Source organism: Phascolarctos cinereus, unplaced genomic scaffold (genome assembly GCF_003287225.1).
Source record: "Phascolarctos cinereus isolate Bilbo 61053 unplaced genomic scaffold, phaCin_HiC Scaffold_1;HRSCAF=81, whole genome shotgun sequence".
NCBI classification, from domain to species: Eukaryota; Metazoa; Chordata; class Mammalia; order Diprotodontia; family Phascolarctidae; genus Phascolarctos; species Phascolarctos cinereus.
The window spans coordinates 280,987,912-281,007,681 of NW_027555514.1; the positions used below are offsets into that span (position 1 = coordinate 280,987,912).

At 48.6% G+C, this 19,770-nt stretch overlaps 1 protein-coding gene across 2 annotated transcripts in view; it reads right to left on the reverse strand.

Annotated features, from left to right (window-relative positions):
• The window catches only part of ELFN2 (extracellular leucine rich repeat and fibronectin type III domain containing 2), a 90,074-nt gene extending 73,063 nt beyond the window's left edge, over positions 1-17,011 (reverse strand). The window contains exon 1 of one of the 2 annotated variants that reach the window (XM_078147249.1): positions 16,908-17,011. The gene's annotated coding sequence lies outside the window, so the exon portion shown is untranslated. Of the gene's footprint in view, positions 1-16,037; positions 16,356-16,907 lie in introns of those variants that run through there. The other variant, XM_078147252.1, reaches the window with a different exon arrangement.
• Between the last annotated feature and the right edge of the window lie 2,759 nt (positions 17,012-19,770).

The window sequence follows — 19,770 nt, forward strand, 5'->3', positions numbered from 1 at the left end:
GCATACTTTTAAATGAAGCATATCCCCTGCACATAGTGAATGACTAATCAGTGCTTGCTGAATGAATGCATGAATGAATGAATGCATGAATGAATGAATGAATGAATGAATGAATGCCTACACTATACACATTCCCTCTTACATCTCCCCTCTCATTTGTGTGCACCCCTGCACGTCCCTGTGCACGAACGCAGGACCCCATGTGAGGGCTCAGAGCTCCCCAGTCCTTGCTTTTCCCCCCACATGCAGACTCCATATGCTTTAGTCCAGGACACTACCATCCCTGAAACTCCTCTTAATCCCTTCCTTCTTCCCAAGCTGTAGCTGTTCCCATCTTTATGGAGTTTTAAACCTTACAAAAGCCCATTTCAAAGGTCACTTTCTCCCTGATGCTGGCCCTAACCTTCCACTGCCCCAGACAGAAATCAATAGATTGACAAGTATTTATTAAGCACCCACTGTGTGTCAGGCACTGTGCTGGGCCCTGGGGATACAAGCACAAAACATGAAACAATGCCTACTCACAGGAAGCTTACATTCTAATGGGCCTGGAGCTCTTGATATGCACTTGTCCATTTATCCCATCTATCCAGGCCACATCAACCCACCTTCTGCGTATATATACATACATACATACACACACACACACATACATATATATATATATACATACATATATATATATACGTATATATATGTGTATGTATGTATATATAATTTTCTTGACAGGGAGCCCCTCGAGGTCCACAACGAAGCATTCCTTTTCTCTCATCTCCAAAGACCCAAGCATAGGGCTGGATACATGGGAGACTTGTGGAATTAGTGAATGAAATACCTCACAACCAATTTTGTCCTCAGCTGCTAAGATTGTGTGACCTTAGCCAAGTCACTCCCTTTTCTGGACCCCAGTCTCTTCTGCCAAATGAAGGCATTGGACCAGAGGACACAGAAAGATCCTTTCTAGCTCTAACATTCTGTGATTCAGGGTGATAAAGAGTGAGGTAAGGGAGAGGGCCCTAGTCATATGTCCATGATATGAACAGGTCCATTGAAATGGCCTGGGTGTACTAATTCTTCTTCGTGACCAGCACACATCACCCTCAGAAGTTCACACACACACACACACACACACACACACACACACACATAGCCCCATGGCTTCACAACTGGACGAGTTCCCTGCCTGCTCAACACCTGCACCTCCACCTACCCCCACTGCCCCATATTATCACTGCATTTGGTCTTATTTTTTTGCTGGAGGGCTGGGCACCTTCATCCTTACGCAGGGCTCTATGAAATATCTCTTTAACATTACAGAAGATTCATTAATAATGAAAGAAAGAGGAGGAAGAGAAAGGAGGGGAAGGAGGGGGAGAAGAGGAGAGTGTCAGTGAGGAAGGAAATGGAGATGAGCCAAGAGAGAGAGCAAAATGAAAGTGGAGGTGGAGGAAGAGGAAAGAAGGAAAGACAGAAATGATAAGAAGAATGGATGGTAAAGGGGGATAGAGGAGAAGAGAGGAGGGGAAAAGGGGGAGAAGGAAAGAAGAGGATGAAGGAGGTAAAAAGGAGGATAAAGAGGGAAAGAAGAAGATGAAAGAGAAGATAAAGGTAGAGAGAAGAGGAAAGACAGAAGAGGAGGGAAAGAAGGAGTGGAGACGGAAAGGAGGAAGAGGAGAATGGAAGAAAAAAGAAGAGAAAGGACTTGATAGAGAAAAGGATATTGAAGGAAGATAAAGGGAATGGAGACAGAAGATGAGGGCATTTGGGGCAGAGAGTAGTGAAGGAGAAGAAGAGAGGAGGGGCAGGAGGGGTGAGAGAGGAAGGACAGGCAGGAGGAGAGAGGGAAGGAAGATGGGAATCGAGAGTGGAGGGGAGAAAGAACACACATATATAACCATCACCCCAGAGACTGAGACAGGCAGAAAGGAGGAATGGACATATGGAGAGGCAGAGAGACAGGAAGGCAGGAAGGGCCAGAGAGGGACAGACAGATGAACTGAGCCTGGAACAACATCACACCTTGGAGGAATCCAGCATGGGGGAAGAGGTAGCATTCAGCTGGTGCCCTCCCCCAGTCAGGCACCCAAAGACTGCTCCAGCCTTCTGTCCTCCTGATCCCCACCAGGAAGTCTCTGTTCTGGCCCAACTGCTTACCCAAGTTTGTTACCATCTCTTCAAGGCCATTCCCCTGCCTGGAAGCCTCAGCAACTCTTCTCTGCCTATCTACTGTCTCCTTGGCCTCTAAGGCCCAGCTTCATCCCCACCTCCTCTAGCAAGCCTTCCCAGATCCGACCTTCCCCAGCTGGGACATAGCTGACGACTTCAGCTTCCTCTGACTTCTTCATGTATGTGCAAGCCTTCCCTCCCCAGACAGGCTTTGGAAGTGCAGCAGATGCTTCAGCCTAATATTCTTCAAATCTCCCTGCCACCCAAAATATTTCACACCTGCGTCTGAGCACCCAAGAGGTCCATCTCCAGTAAACACTTGCTTAGAAACATACACACCCACAAACACAGGCAGACTTGTGCACATACTCAAACACACCACATGCAAGGAGGACTGAATGAGCTCGGTTTGGGATGCACACAACCCTGACTGGTGAGCCCTCTGTGTTACTTAGGGCATATAGCTTACCACCCTAGGGATTTGGAGTTTGCTACACACTGGGATCTGTCCGACGTGCTGGGGAGACAAAGAAAAAGAAAAGGCCATCCCTGCCCTCAAGCTGCTTACCTTCTTTTGAAGAAGACAACATGTTTTTAAAAACGAGACGTGTAGAAGATATACAGAGTAGGTGAAAAGTGACCTAGCAGCTGGGGGGAAGGAGACAGGCCTCCTGCAGAAGGTAGTTTGAGCTTAATTGTGTAGAGTGGAGAGAAAGGAGTCTGGGAGGAAGCCAGGACTTCTAAGAGTCATAGGTGGTAAGGAAGGCATTACAGGTGTGGAGGACAGCCAAGGCAAAGGCACAGAGATGATAAATAGAGTGTCATGTGTGAGGAAACAGTAAGGAAACCATTATAACTAGATTGGAGATTACATGGAATGGAGCAAAGTATCTGGAAAGTAGGAAGGGGTCAGGTGGTGAAGTTTTAAATGTCAAGCCAAGGACTTGATACTTTATTAGGAGGTAGTAATGAACCACTAGTCTTTATTGTGGGAGGGGGAGGGGCAGGATGAGAGAAATCCCCTTGGCAGCTGAATGGAGAATGGGTTGAAGTTAGGAGAGACTTGAGGCAGAAACCACTTAGAAGCCTATTGCTACCAATTGTCCCATTGAGAGGTAATAGGGGCTTGCACTAAGGTGGTGACCATGAGTGGAGTGAAAGAAGGGGATAGATCTGAGAGATTCTACAGAAATGGAAATGACTAAAGTTAGTAATTGGTTCTATATGAGGAGTGAAGATGAGAAGTTGAGATGATACTGATATTGCAGGCTTGGGTAACTGGGAGAATAATGGTGCCCTCAGCAGTCACTGGAAAAAAGGAAGGTTTGGGAGAAGGTAATGACTTCTGCTTTGGACATTTGGAGTTTAAGATGACCATGGGACATTCAGTTTAAGATGTCCAATAGGCAGGTGGTAACATGGGACCGAAGCTCAGGAGAGAGATTGAATTGGAGATATAGATCTGGGGTTCAATTATATGGAGATGCTCATAGATCCCATGGGAAAAGGGGAGCTAGTATGAAGGGAAAAGAGAAGAACCAATAGGACTGAGCTATCTCTTCATCCCTGTGACTTCCCAGACCAAAAACACCCTTCCCAGGCCACTACTCTCTATACACGTTGTCTCTCCCATTCAAATGTAAACTCCTGGAGGATAGACCCTCTCTCACTTTTATATTTCTATCCTCAGTGCTTAGCACAGTGCCTGGCACATAGCAAACACTTAAATGTTTTTTATTCATTCATTCTAACTTCCTTTCTCTTTCTTTCTAATCCATCCTTCAACCAAGAGACCAGAATCATTGTTCTTAAATGACGTTCCATCACTCCTGCACTCAAAAGTCTTCAGTGGCTCCCTATTACCCGTGAAATGAAGTTCAGATTCCTGTGCCTGACATTCAAAGTAGGAATCTGACTTTCCCAAAATTTTCTCCTACAATAATCCTCATAAACATTCTCCACTCCTAGTCCCCCATTCCCCCGTATGAACCCTCCATTTCCTGTAGATTTCAGCTGATGGCAGAGTGGCCTAGTTTTCTCACCCCCAAATGCTGAGGTAGGTCTTTCTGAGACCCATCAATTGAAAAAAATACAAGTCAAAAATACATATTAAGATAAATATACTTACATATATGTGTATGTGTGTATATATATACATATACATATATACATATGTGTGTATATGTATATGTATATGTATATGTATATGTATATGTATATGTATATGTATATGTATATGTATGTGTATATGTATATGTATGTGTATATGTATGTGTATGTGTATGTGTATGTGTATGTGTATGTGTATGTGTATGTGTATGTGTATGTGTATGTGTATGTGTCTGTGTCTGTGTATGTGTATATGTATATGTCCCTTGTATTCAAAAGACTGTGTCAGCCCCTGGAGGGCAGGGAGTGTGTTTCCAAACTTAAATGAGATGTGGCCCCTGTGTCTACCAACACAGACAATTATAATATATAATGTACACAATCAGTTATGCAATGAGCTAACCAACAAGCACTTATTTGGTGCCCACTATTGCCAGGCACTGTGCTAGCTGCTGGATTTCCATCAGTACAGAGGCTTTCCCCACTCGGAGTCTCCTATAGTAATCAAATTATAGATCCGTATCACACCTATTGGAGGAGCAGCCTGGCACAGTTTAGAGAAGGCCAAGCTGGGAGTCAGAAAGCCAGGGTTCAAATCCCACTTCTGACACCTACCAGCTTTATGAACCTGGGCAGATGATTTCATCTCCCAGTGGCCAAGACACCTCTCTAAGGCCATAAATTAGCAGTTATGCTGCTGTTCTGCAAGAGGTGAGAAAACTTCCCCACTGGAAGTTTCTCAAAACTGAAGAAACCCAAAAAGGGCAGGGGTGGGGGGCAGCAATTGAGAATTACCCCCCAAAAAGTGCTTTGTTTAGCCAGAGAAAGAGATATCATTACTAACCAAGGGGAATCAGGGAAAGTTCCTTGGGAAAGGAGATAGCTGAGCTAACTAAGCCTTAAAGGGTGGATGGGAAGAGATTCCATTCAATTCACCACATGTAAAGCACTGTGCTCAAAGCTGAGGGACACACAAAGTTTAGGGAAGGCATGGCCCCTGCCTTCATGAAGCTTACGATCTAGCAGAATAAAATCCAAACTGGGTTATCACATAAAGCACAACACAAAGGTGAGAATCTAAGAGATACTTTTGGTATAGATAGAGCAGAGGGCTCAGTGTCCATCCACTCCCACTTTGTCCAAATAATCTCAGCATCAGAAACACTCCCCCTTCCAGGGCCATTTGGTCCAGCCCCCTGTCTCGGGGCAGAAAGGCCCTCATGTTACCTCCAGATACTGCCCTCCTCTTACTCAGTTTCCCTCCTCCGAATCAGAACTGGGGTGGGAGGCCAGCATCTCCAAGGCCTTAAGGAGAAGAGGGGAAGCTGCTCCTTGGCGCATGCCTATGGAGGGAGGAGGGAACTCCTTCGGCTGCCCTGGATAATATCCCCATTAATAACTCCACCTCTGCTCGGGGGCTAATTGAGCCATGGAGAATGTTAATTTAATCGGGAATTCAGGCAGAAACAGTGGGAGAGCTGCAGATTAAGTTAACCTTATGGACTATTAATATGGCTCCTAAAGGGGCCCCCACCTATCATGGAGAATCAGGCCCCAATCATGGACTCTCAGACCCACCCCCACCCTTAGCCAGCCTTGGCAATGGTTAGAGAGACACTGGTGGGGCAGCCAGTGGAGGCAAGGGAAGGAGTCAAGGACTCCCTCAAGGGAGAGGAGGTCAAAGTCCTGGATGTGGGGGCATCACAGGGGCCCAGATCCAGAACTGGAAGTGATCTTCACAGTCATCAAGTCCAACCCCCACATCCATTTTACAGATAGGGAAACTGATGCCCAGAGAGTTTAAGTGAATTTCCCAAGGTCACACAGGTTGTAAAAGGCAGATGGGGTTGATCTGGGTACTACTTACCACCTGAGCTTAAGCAAATCCCTTCCTCTCTCTGAGCCTGTTTCCTCCCCCTGTTAAATGGGAAGACCACCACATACTTCACTCTACTCCATAAGACATAAGGAGTAGGGGGGAAAATGCTATGAAAAGCAGGAAGAGCCATAGAAGGGCCCAGACTCCAAAGGGCGAGGGGTATGATAGAGGGAAAAAGTGTCCCCTGAAAGCTCACTAAGCCCTAACATGCAGTGAAGGAGGAGGGCAGGTGGCATATGGCATCAAGAGCTCACGTCTCTGGCAGCTCTGGGATGTCGCCTCGCACCTCTGCGGGTGCCAGGGAAATACAGCTCTCTCTGTCCTGCCTCCTCCACTGCTCAGCCACCCCTTGGAGAAGAACAGGCTGCTAGTGTAAGAAGGGCTTATCACAACCTGCCATTTTACAAAGGAGGAAACTGAGGCTCAGAGAGAGCTTCCCTCAGAGGTGCTGAAAGGCAAGAAACCCATCCCCTTGGGCCCTACTCCAGCTTTCCTCCATCCTCTTCAGGAAAGGAAAGATGGCTCATAAGATCAGAGGAGTACAGATTTAGAACACTAAGTCCAGCCCCTTCACTTACAGAGAAGGAAACCGAGTCACTTAGCTTGAAGCAAAGGGAACTCAAGAGAGGGAAATGCTCAGGAGTGGACAGCTCCCACTCTCCCCACCACCTACCCAATAATGAGACTGAAGTCAAGGCCAGCCCAGAAGGACCCAACTATCTGTAGGGCAGGCCTATTTCAGGGGCAAAAATCAGCCCAGTGTCTGGCCCATAAGCAGTGCTTTTATTAATAAATGCTTGTTGTCATGACTTGATAGGGGTTGGAAGGAGATTAGAACAAGAGAAATTAGAACAAGCCAGAAAAGGCTTTAGAACAGAGGGTTTTAAGCTGAGAGAAGAGAGAGAGAGAGAGAGAGAGAGAGAGAGAGAGAGAGAGAGAGAGAGAGAGATTTTTTCAGGGGGTCCATGAACTTTAATGGGGAAAAATTACACCTTTATTTTCACTGACCTTTAACTGAAATTTACCATTTCCTTCCATTACAAACATAGGCAATAAAGCATGATTGTATTGGGTTTTACCAGACTGCCAAAGGAGTTCGTGGCATACACACACAAAGGTAAAGAACCCCTGCTTTACAATGTGGGGTGGCAGACTTGAAAAGAAACCTTGCACATGGAACAGTCAGAACTAGGAGAAGACTTAGAACATAGAATGCCAGAGCCAGGAGGGAGCTCAAGAACATGGAATGTCAGAGCTAGGAGGGACCTCAAAGGTCATCTAATCCAATTCCCTCATTTTATAGGTGAGGAAACTGAGGCCTAAATCGGTTAAGTGACCCCTCCCAGCTCACCCAGTTAATAAGTAACAGGATCAGGTTCCGAATTCAGGACCTATGCTTCCAAATCCAATGTTTTTCCATCATCCTCCTACTAGATTGGAAGCCCCCCTGAGGGCAGGGGCTGTTTCATTTTGCTATCTCCTGTGCTGAGCACAGGGCCTTGTAAGTATGCCCTCCAAATCAAATCTGAGCCTCGCAAATTCACATCTAAGACTGATTCAATTCAATGCATAGGGTGGGTGTCAGGCTCAAAGGAGATGCTGTAGGGAAAGTGCTTTTGAGCCCACAAAGTACTATGCAAGTGTCAGCTCTTATTACCAGCCAAAGCTCCAAGTCTGATGTCAAGATCAGGGTTCTGGCTGGGCTTTGTAAGCTGATTCTGATGCTACCTTACTCCATTAAGCCCCAGTAGGGACAGGGATAGAGACTGGACATAAAGGGGCAGCTAGGTGGTGAAATGGATAGAGCCCCAGCCTTGGAGTCAGGAGGACCTGAGTTCAAATCCAGCCTCAGACATATAATACTCACTAGCTGTGTGACTTTAGGCAAGTCCCTTAACCTCACTGCAGAGAGAGAGAGAGAGAGAGAGAGAGAGAGAGAGAGAGAGAGAGAGAGAGAGAGGAGGAAGGAAGGGAGGGAGGGAGGGAGGGAGGGAGAGGAAGGAAGAAGGAAGGAAGGAAGGAAGGAAGGAAGGAAGGAAGGAAGGAAGGAAGGAAGGAAGGAAGGAAAAGAAGAGAAGAGAAGAGATTGGACATAAGATTGCTCTGGTCGAGGGAGTATACTTCTACCAATGCTGGTCAGTGCCTTCTGTGAACCTTGGCATCCCAAGAATTGTCTGGAGCATTGAGAGGTTATGTGGCTTGTCTAAGGTGACACAGTCACTGTGTCAGAGACAGGACTTGAAGCCAGCTCTCTCCATGGTGCTACACTGCCTCAGTAAAGCCTTTTTAGACATCCAAGCCCTATCTCAATGACCAAAGGGAAGAAGTGGGGGCAGGGCAGGGAAGCTAGGCAAGGGCTGGTGTCAGTACTAGGGAGATGGGAAAAGGAGAACCCCCAATAGCTGAGGGAGATGACCAACCCAAGGAATGCAGAGTAGAGATGATACAGAAGAGGAAGGAGGACCCCAGGGAAGGCTGGACCTGGCCAGTTCTCTTTCCTTCCAAGGATCCTATTTTTCTCCAAAATGTCTCTTGTGCCTATCCTGGCCCATCCTCCTTTTCACCCCCATCCCCCTCACAAGTCCAAGCAGCCTCCCATGTAGCCACCCTGACTCCTGCCTCTCCCTCACCCCCTTTCTAATCCATTGTGGGTAATTTTCTACACGTAAATGTAGGTCCTGTTACTCCCCTGATCAAAGACCTTCAGTCACTGCCTGTTGCCTATAGGATATGAAAAAATTCCTCAGCCTGGCACTCACAACCTGGCTTCATCCTACTTTCATGGACTTCTCTTATGCTCCTCCCTTTCACATGCTCTGCATTCTATTCAAACTGTTCTAGTCAAAAGTTGTCATTTTCCCATCATTTTCCCACCTCTGCACCTTTACTCACACTGTTCCCTCTGCACAGAATGCCCTCCTCCCATCTCCACTTGTTGAATACTACCTATTCACAAAATGTTCTTCATGTGGTCAGATGCATTCACTTTGTGAGTCAACTTGATTTAACTGTTTTGTTTTACGTATCAAGAAATGACTGTGTGTTTTTGTTTTGTTTTGCTTTGAAGACACAAATTCACCTTTTTAAAAGAAATTCTACTCATCCTTCAAGGCCCTGCTAGCTTGACACTTTCTCTGGGATGTCCTCCTTCATTCCCCCAAGTGGAAGTCACCTCTCCATTCTCAGAGTTCCCCTCATTTTCTGTTTATACCTTTCTTAAGGTCCTTACCACATTTTCCCTTATGTAACACTTTAGTGTCAATATCAATCTCCCTAATAGAATATAAACTCCCAAGAAAGCAGAGACTTCTTTTCAGTCTCCAACTAGCCCTGTGCCAGGTATGAAGTGAGCACTTAGTAAATGTTTGTTGATAGACTGATTGGTAGAGGTGCTCAGGAAGAGTTTTGTTGGAAGAATGAACTAGTGAATGAATGGAGTAAATACATAAATGAGATGGGTAGAAATTCTTAACCCCATTTTACAGATAGGGAAACTGAGGCCTAGATAGGTTAGGTGACTTACCAAGTCTGGGTCACACAGATAATCATCCACCCAGGATTATAGTACCCAGGACCATGACTAGAAGGGTCTTAATAAGTTATCTAGCCCAACCCCCTTCTTTTTACAGATTAGGAAACTGAGTCCCATGGAAGTCAAGTTACTTACCCAAGGTCACACACAGATAGTATGGAATTTGAATCATGGCTCTCTAATTCAAGAGGCAGAGTTCTCTACAATGTACCACACTACCTTCTCCCAAGTCCTGTTCCATTAGAACATTCTCACTGTCCCACCACCACCAGCAGCAGCAGCAGTAGCAGCATCACCTAGCCTCAGTCCTTGGGCTTCAGAATAGGGGTGGCTAAGCCAGACCCTTCTTGGCAAGGTCTCCTCCCCTTGGGTCCAACTGAGGCAGGAATTTGGGCCAATGTCCCTGATGGCTTTGGGTACACTATCCATCCTTCCATCCTTTCTTCCTTCCTTTCTTCCTTTCCTTTCCTTCCTTCCTTCCCCTAGAAGCCATCACTAGAAGCCAAAGAGGAAAGTTCTCTCCCTCCCCCCACCACACTTCTCCCTTCCTCTAAACATAGCAAGGCATGAAGCAGACGGGACCCCAAGATGTCCATGTAGCCTGCCAAGGATTACAGGGAGCCAGCAGAGTCAGAGAGATGAAGTTGGAAACGCAAGGTAGCAGAAAAACCCTCAAATGAGAAGGAGATGTGAGTTCCAGTCCTGACTCCCACTCTTCCCATTCACGTATCTCTGGACCAGAGGTACATGACTTTGTAAACCTCAATCTCCTTGTCTATACAATGGGATGAATAATCCCTGCCCAGGTGCATTCCTAGCTGTTTTAAGGATTGATCAGTCAGTCAACAAACATTTGTTAATCAATTACCACATGTTCAGTGCTAGAAATACATAGAAAAAGTAGGGACAGCCAGCCCCAGCCTTCAAGGAACAGGGAAGGCAACATGGAGAAAAAGGTGACCCGTGGGCCAAATCTTGAAGGAAGTCATGGATTCTTCGAGGCAGAAAGGAGGCGGGAGAGCCTTCTAGGCATCGGGGGCAAGTTCAAAGGCAAAGAATCCACCCTGATGATCTGTTTGAACTGGAAACGGATGTTAGAGCAGCAGTGTCCAACTCAAATAGAAACATCCCCACGGGCTGCATATTGACTCACAATACCACCAATTAACATTAGCTATGTTGTATTGTACTTTTATTTATTTTGTTAAACATTTCCCAATTACATGTTAATCTGATTTGGGTTGCACTCTGCCTTAGAGGTAAGGCTCAATTTACAGAGAAGGAAATCCAGTCGGGGGGGCTTATCAAGGGGCTTCCTCAGGGGTCACACAGGTGGTATTAGTGCAAGAGGTCAGATTTGAAGTTAGGGCTTCCTGACTCCAAGTACAGCACTCTCTGCATGGCACCCCACGCTGCCTCAATCTGGGAGGCACAGAGGGGAGACTGGAGATAGAGTATGAGGAAGACAGAAGCAAATGAGATGATGTAACGATTGCTATTCTCCAGACCTTGGTTTTTGATGATATATCTGGCAGCCTAGGAGGGCCTTGTGGGTCCTCCTTGTGGACCAAAGAGGTTCAGTAGAAATAGAGCTGATGGGAGCTCAGGAGGACCTGAGTTTGAATCCTAGCCCTGCTACTCACTGCCTGGGAAACCCCATGCAAGTCACTCTGTAAAATAAGGGAGCTGGGCCAGATGGCCTTTCTGGTGCCTTCTGGCTCAAACTTAGGCTCCCACAATCCAACACAAGAAGGCTGGAAGAAAAGGTAAGAAGGAAGAAACCTCCACCTTCTGAACAGGCCCACTCACACAGTCATTTCTGTCTCCTTCACTTCCTCCCACAGAGCAGGGCGAGAACTTTCTCTCAGACAGTGCCTGAGACCTAAGGGGTCAAGGCCACCTCCTCGCCAAACTTCTGATAATCTGGGGTCAAGAAATCTAGGTCCCTTCCACCTCCAACCCCCCAAGAGTCAGTGGGACCATGTGTCTAATCCCAAGGTGAGGTCCAGACTCGAGTGGGTCACCAGGAGCAGTGGCAAAAGGGAGGCTTGAGACAGCTTTCTTGGCCTGGCTTGGCTGGGAGAAAGGAGGGAAGAGATGGGGGGCGGGGTGAGATCGAATAAACATCCCTACCTGAGTAGGCACCAAACACAGGATCTCAGTCCTGAGGAAGTTCCCAGAAGTGTCCTGGGAAAAACCAGCAGGGCAAAGGAGAAGCTCAAGCTATCTTGTGAGGAAGAATTATTCTTGTTCTAGCCTGGCTCCAAAGGGCAGACTGGGACTGATGTAAGGGTAGAAGAGAGGAGAGGTAGCTACAAAGAGGCATCTTTCTGACTGACACAAGGAAAAAACATCCTGACAATGAGAGCTGTCCCAAAGCAGAGAGGGAGGGAATGGGTTTCTCCCCGTTGGGGGATACGTGAGCAGAAGTTATACGGCCACCTGTCAAGTGAAAGGGAGTGGAGATTCTCTGGATGGCACGGTGGCTGAGCTCCTTTCTGAATCTGAGTTTTGGCAAGTCTGAGAGCCAGATGCTAGTAACCCCTACACCCTATCTCATTTGCGGCCCCAACCCTGGGATAGTCATACATAGAAGCACACAGGGGACCCATGTGGAGGTCACAGACAGAGGGTGAAGGTAAAATTGAAGTCCCACTAACCTCCACAGCCAGCTATGAAGTCTCAACCACAAGAAAGCACAAGTTAAGCAAGATTTATCCTTGCATAGATGCATCCTGTCCGGAACTTAGTCTAGCCCAAGTGTGCCCCCTCAAACCCACGGGTTCCAAGATCAGTCTGAGACCTCGTATCTTTTGGGGGGCAGGGGGGAAGGAGTCCAGAGCAGGGATCTCTTTGGTTTAAGGAACCCTTGACAAGGAATCTCCCTCTACCACTGTATATGAGCAGCAATTCTGAACCTTAGAGTCTTAGGAATTTGGCTAAGGCACTAGAGTTTAAATGACTTACTTAGAATCACACAGCCTGTATTATCAGCTGGGGAACTTGAACTCGGGTTTTCCTGACTCAGATCCATTTGTCTGGCCACTAAAATCATTCTTGTCTTGTCCCCCTCACCTGGCGCATGGTAAAAGCTTTTTAAAAATGCTTCTTGAATGAGTGAATGTACGTATATATGAATGAATGAATGAATGAATGAATGAATGAATGAATGAATGAGTGAGTGAATGAAGAAAGGAAGGAAGGAAGGATGGTGGTGGGGAGCAGAGGCAGGGGCCAGCAGTAGCCCTGCTCTTTCCTCATGTGCCAGAATTATGGCTCTCCATTGCCACCTTGCTAGGACTATAGAAGCTGGGGAGAAGGCCAGACCAACTCAGACCAGCACTTTTCTCTGTTCTCTGCTCTTCTGTCTCGGCCCAGTTCCTCAAAGCAAAGGACTGGAGGACAAAAGCAAATAGTATCCAGTGCAGTATAATGGAAGGGGTGCTGGATTTAAAGTCAAAGCTTCTACATTCAAATCCTGGTTCGGATCCTTATTATCTGTATGACTTTGTGTAAGTCATCTCACTTCTCTTGGCTTCAGTTTCCCCATCTGTAAAATGAGGGACTAGATGGCTTCAGAGAGCATGTGCAGCTCTAATTCTGTGAGCCTAGAATCAATGGCCAACTCTCCCCACCCTCCAACATACACATCTTTGACACTATTGAGACACAGGGGAGCCAAGGCAGGCATTGTCATGCACAAACTGAGAACAGAGCCACGTCCACATTGCCCAGGTAACACATACACACACATGCATGTGCACACATGAGGACATGACTGCTGGTGTGTACAGGTGTGCCCATGTATGCTTGGCTAGGAAATGTATCAATATACTGAGAAAGGACAGGATTTGGAGCCAGGGGACCTGATTGTGAGTCTCAGCTCTCCTTGTCTGCCTATATGATCTTAGGCAAATCATTTCTCTTTTCCAGACCTCAGTTGCCTAAACCGTCAACTAAAGGAATTGGGCTGGATGCACTAACTTTTTTGCCAGCTCTGAATCTCTGATCCTAGGACTTTCCTCCAGGATGACAAGATGCTGAAAGTGTCCAAGTTGTCTGAGCAGAAGTCTGCACACCAACACCCCAGCCTGACCCATGGGCATACATAAACAAGAAGACCTTCCTATCTACAACACACAGACACTCCTCCTGCCCCCCTCATACCCACATTGGGGAGCACAGGAAGGAATACACAATCACACACATACATGCCCCTATGGGCAAAAGGCCCCCAGAAAACCTCTGCCAAGGGGAGCTAAGCTTATTAAAACATAAACATGTTATAGAGACAGGCAGCCACACCCGCCCACCTACCCTCCATCAGCTATGGCTGGCCCACACATGTCTGATACCCATGGCTCTTTGGGGATCCACAGATCCCAGGGATAGGGAAGGAGATTGTCGGGGCAGGGAGCTGGGGACTGGCTCTTCAAGGGGTAGGGAACAGTCTAGAGAAAACTGGGTAGACAGATGAGAGGAGAGAGAGCTAGAAAGAAGATGAGAGAAGGGGGTAAAGGAGGAGAGGGGACAGGGAAGGCAGAAAAAAGGAAAGGACATAGCATAGGAGGGAAGAGAGATGGTGAGGAGAGAGGCAGGGAAAGGAATAGAAAAGGGACAAGAAGAGGGAAAAATGGAGGGGATGATAGGGAGAGGAGAAGAAAGAGAAGGGAAAGAGAATGGGAGAAAAGGTATTAGAAAAGATAGGAGGAGAGGGGGAAAGAAGAGGGAGGAAGAGAAGGCGTGGAAGAAAGGAAAAGGGGGCAGAAAGAGAGGGAAAGAAGAGAAAAAGAGGAAGTAGAAGAAATTGGTAAGGATAGACGAGGGAGGGAAGAAGGAAAGGGAGAAGGAGGGGAAGGAAGGGGGGTGAAGAGATAGGAAAGGAGAAGAAGGGAGATGGGGAAAGGAGAAGGAAGGCTAAGAGAAGGAAAGAGATAAAAGAGGGAAGAAGAAGAGAAGAGGAAGGAGTGAAGAAAGGTAAAGGGGAGGGAGAAAAGAAAAAGGAAGAAGGGAAGGGGAGAGGGTAAGAGATCTGAGGGATAAAGAGGGAGAGGGAGAGGCAAGCAAGTGCAGAGAGGGCTGTGTCTGCTGGCAGAGAAGGGGAAAGGGTGAGAGGAAAGATGGCAGAGAGCGTATCACTGCAGAGCATCCTGTTCAGCCCCACACCCCGGGACAGCTCTCCTGCCCTGCCCAGGGCTGCTCTCACCTGCTCCTCAGGCCACGAACACAGTACATTCCAAGGTATCATAGCCCATCCTTCCTCCTCCCCCCCTCAACAAACACACAGAGGCTCCACAGCATAAAGCAGGGCCCCTCACCCTCTCCAGGAGGAGCCGTCCCACATGCCTGGCACACACACAGCAGGCATGCACCTTGCACCCTGCCCACAGAGAAAGAATAACCCACCCCCCCGAGACACCTCCAGCAGGGCCCATGTGCCCAGGCATGCGCAGGAACACACCGGACACACATGCCACATGGCCACCCCCAAGCCCCTGGAAGACAAGGAAGGATCCTAGGGCCCTTCTGGCTGCGGCAGTCTATGGATCATCTCTTTGGCCCCTGACTTCCCACATGGGAGAGGAGGGCTGCAAATCCCCAGCCTGGTACCCTCCTCCAGCCCCAGGCCCCACCCCCAATATGGACAACCCCCTCCCGCTCCTTCATCCCATTCCCCAATCTTGACCCTACCCCCACTCAAGACTCCTTAAGGGTCCCAAAGGACTCCTGGGCATGTCTCCAAAAGCATCACTATCCCCTATTCCCATACTTGTTTCCCTCCTCTGGGAAGGATGGTCACATCAACCTCCTTTCCTCCCCTCAGGCACCCACCCCCCAATTCTCAGGATCCCCCAAAGTTTGCAAAGATCTGGGAGTTGGTGGAGGAGACAGAAAGGCAGCTTGTTTGGCGCGGGGAGTATTGGATGGACAGCCTTTGGACAATCTCATGCTATTGCCTTCTCGCACCCCCCCCTTGCACCCCAAAAATATATAAATTCATATATAACATTCATCTCAGCTATTTCCAGCTTGTTCTCATCCATCCATAAATCCAAGGCAGCTTCTTTACCCGCTTGGGAATTTCCAGGTTCCCAATATCAAAGAGATGTTGTCCCCCCACTTCCCCTTCCACCGATTCCCCCCCCTTTCCTAGCTCCCTATTCCAACTCTCTCCCCACACACACACGAGCACACACACACACACACACATACACACCCGAGGTGAGGGCCCTAGAAAGAGCCTCTAGCTCCAGTCACAGCCTCCCAGGGGCTTCCTATCCCTTCCCAATTTGGGGTGCTGTTAGAGCCAGCATCCCAGAGGCAATCTGGGATCTGGAGGGATCCACTTACCTGCTGATCCGGATGGAATTCCAGCAGAGGAAAGGGGGGGAGGGGAGAAGGCTGCTGCCTGCCCGCCTCCGAGGAAGAGAGAAAGAGGGGAGAGAGGAAAGAGACAAGAGGGGAGAGAGGAGAAAAGAGAAGAGAAAGGAGAGAGGAGAAAAGAGAAGAGAAAGGAGAGAGGACTGTGTGCCTGCCAGTGTTTGGGTATGGGTGTCTGTGAGTGTGCACGCTGGTGTACAGGCGTGAGTGTGCGCTAGTGCGTGTGTGTGTCTGTGTCTGAACCAGTGTGTGTATGTGTGTGTCAGTATGTGTGTGTGTGTGTCTGAGAGCGCGTGCAGACACCACCCCGCCGCCACCTCTCCTCCTCCTCCTTCTCCTCCTCCTCCTTCCCGAGCCAGTGGCCGCCGAGGGGGCTGGATCTGTGAGCTAGCCGGGGCTGCTGGCCGGCCAGTCTGCCGGCAGTCTGGCCGTCTGTCTGTCTGTCTGTCTGGCCCGTGGCTGCAGGTTCTCTGTGTGTCTGTCTGCCTTGGTGCTAGGCTGTCGGCCCTTCTGTCTTCTCTCGAAATCGTCCCCCCCACCCCACCACCACCAACCCCTTCTCCTAGCTATGCAAGCCCTGGGCCCGGCGGCAGGAGGCGCCCCCCCGCGCTGCCCGCACCTGCCCCCCCACGTGCCCCGCACCCCCCGCCAGCATTGGGAGGGGGGAAGGGGGAACCAGGGCTCCCGCCGCAGCCGCAGAGCCAGGAGGGAGGCCTGGCCCCAGGGGCCAGGCGGGCACTGAATAGGCGCCCTTCCGATGGGGCCCGGGTCACTGTCCAACCCCCTCCACCCACCATTTCCACCCCCTCCCATCAACTCCTTTCCCCCACGCCGGCTCACCTGGGGCAGTAGGGGGGAGGGTCTCCAAGGCCCGCGGGGAATACGGGAGGGCCCAGGCGACAGCTCTGGCTCCCGGGGCCGGTGCATGCAACAGCTGGCGGGGAACTTAGCGCCCCGCCGGCCGGCCCGAGGTAGCGCAGCGTCCCCCCACCCCACCCCCCGCGCGAGCTGGAGCGCGCCCACGCGCGCGCGTGCCCTCTCCGCGCCCCACCAGAGAGAGAGCCTGCCCACCCACTCCCCTACCCGTGCCTCTCCAGCTGGACAGCTCCCCAGCAGCCGGGCCCTAGGAATCAGCCCCTAACAGCTGGACCCCTCCCCCACCCTTGGCTCTCCTTTTGACCCACCAGAGAAGGGCAGGACAGGTCAAGGCACAGCTGGGAGTCCCCCACCTCCACCCGCATTCCCTGCCTCTCCACTGGGAAATTCTACCCCACCCCCATCTAGAGAGCTTCCTGCCACCACCACCACCACAACCACCAAGCAGAGGCAGAGGATGTGAAGAACTGGTGGGCCCTGTGATGTCTCCCCAGAGCCTACCCACCTGTCCAAGCCCCCACCACACACAACATCACACACACCCCCAACCCCTGGTACCTGAAATACCTGAAGGGGAACAGCAGCTCTGCTAGGGAGGCAGCAGCTGTCTCTCACAGATGCAACAGATGGAGAGAGGAACTATTCATAGAATCACAGAACCCGGGAATGTCAGAGCTGAAAGGACCTTAGAACATAGGCTGTTCCACCATCCAGTGTGAGCTGGAAGCGACTTCAGAACACAGACTGTCAGAACCACAAACTGTCAAGGGCTGAGAGTCAAGAGAGATCTTACAACAGAGAATGAATGATAAAAGCAGGGGACATTAGAGCTGAAAGGGGCCTCAAAACAGAATGTCAGAGCTGGGAGGGATCTTGGAAATAGAAATGCTAGATCATGGAATACTAAGGCCAACAGCGATCTTAAAACCTAGAATAGTCAAACCTACAATGTCTGAGTTTGGGGGACCTTAGAACAGATACGATTAGAATTGGACTACCACCAGGAAGGAAACAAGCAGTTACTAAGCACCAGGCACTATACCGTGCTTTACAAACATCGTATTTGCCTCTCGAAACAACCCTGGAAGATAGGTGCTCTTATTACCCCCATTTTATAATTGAAGAAACTGAGGCAGACAAAAGTTAAGTGACTTGCCCAGAGTCACCCGGCTAGTGGCTGTCTGAGGGTAGCTCTGAGCTGAGGTGTTCCTGACTTCAGGCCCAGAGTTCTAGCTGCCTCTAAATTGGAAAAGATCTCAGGGGTCATCTAGTCCAATCCCCTATGACAGAGAATATCAGAAGTAAAGGGTCCTTAGAACACAGGACATTAGAATACAGTATGTTAGAGCGTGGACTGTTTGAACTGGAAAAGATGGTAGAACAAAACAAAGTTAGAACATGGAGTGCCAATCCTTTAGACCAGAGAACCCAAGCTGGAAAGGACCTTAGAAGAGAGGATGTCAAAGATAGAAGGCCAGAGCTTGCAAAGCCTTCAAACATAGACTATCCAACCTGGAAGAGCTGAATCACACAAACAGGTCCAAAGAGGAGTGGCATCACCCAGACCCAAGAAAACAACCCAATTCTCCTACCTCCCGGTCTAGTCTTTCTAAGATGCCACTGTGCTCCAACCTAGACTCAAACGCACCCAACAAAAAGAACTTCCTCCTTTCATCTACATTCCAAAAACAGCATACCATTTGGCTGTGGTATCCTGGCTTTTCAGATGTGGGCATCACTCCTATCAGCCAAGCTTCAGAAAAGCGCCCTAGGGGCTGGATTGGGAAATGCACAGATGTTGAGACAGATCATCTTTGGGAACAGCTACACCTGTTTGTTACCTCCCAATCTGTTTCAAGAGTAGCTAGGTGGTGAAGTGCATAGAGTGCTGGGAGTCAGGAGGACCTGAGTTCAAATCCAGCTTCAGATACTTACTAGTTGTGTGACCCTAGGCAAGTCACTTCACCCTATTTGCCTCAGTTTCCTCATCTGTAAAATGAGCTGGAGAAGGAAATGGCACTCCAATATCTTTGCCAAGAAAAACCCAAATGGGGTCACAAAGAGTCAGACATGACTAAATAACAACAATCAGGTTTTTTTAGGCAATTGAGGTTAAGTGACTTGCCTAGGGTCACATAGCTAGTAAGTGTCAAGTGTTTGGTCTGAGGTCAGATTTGAACTCAGGTCCTCCTGACTTCAGGACCGATGCTCTATCCACTGCACCACCTAGCTGTCCCCAACAATCAGTTTCAAAGTAGACTTAGAATCTTCCCTCCTTTCAACCCTGGCCCCTGTGTCCGCTCACTCAACCACAAAGAAGCTAAGCTTCCTTATACATCCTTGTCCATCCCTACCTCCCCTTGATAAGTGGACTTTAAGACAGCTACAGAAAACTGTTTTCTGTCCATTCCTCTAGATAGACAATTGTGGTATAGTGGAAAGATCAAGGAACACAGGATCAGAAGACACAGGTCTAAATTCCATATCTAAACTGACCCCTGCAATTACTTACTTACTTACTTGCTGTGTGATGCTAGATAAGCATTACCTCTCTGAATTTTAGTTTCCAATTCTGAAAAATAAGAGATGGTATTAAATTATCTCTAAGATTTCTTTCCAGCTCTAAATCCTTTGATCCTTGAGGGCAGAGACTAGTATCTTGTATGTAGTCAGTGCTTAATAAATGCTTGTTGAATGGAGTGAAGAGAAGTGAAGAAAGCCTCTCTGTAAAATGGAGACAATAATACCTGGGCTCCTTACCTCACAGGGCTGATTCCAAGAAAGTGCCCTGAAAGCTCTCAAGTCTTAAAAAATGTGAGAACTATTT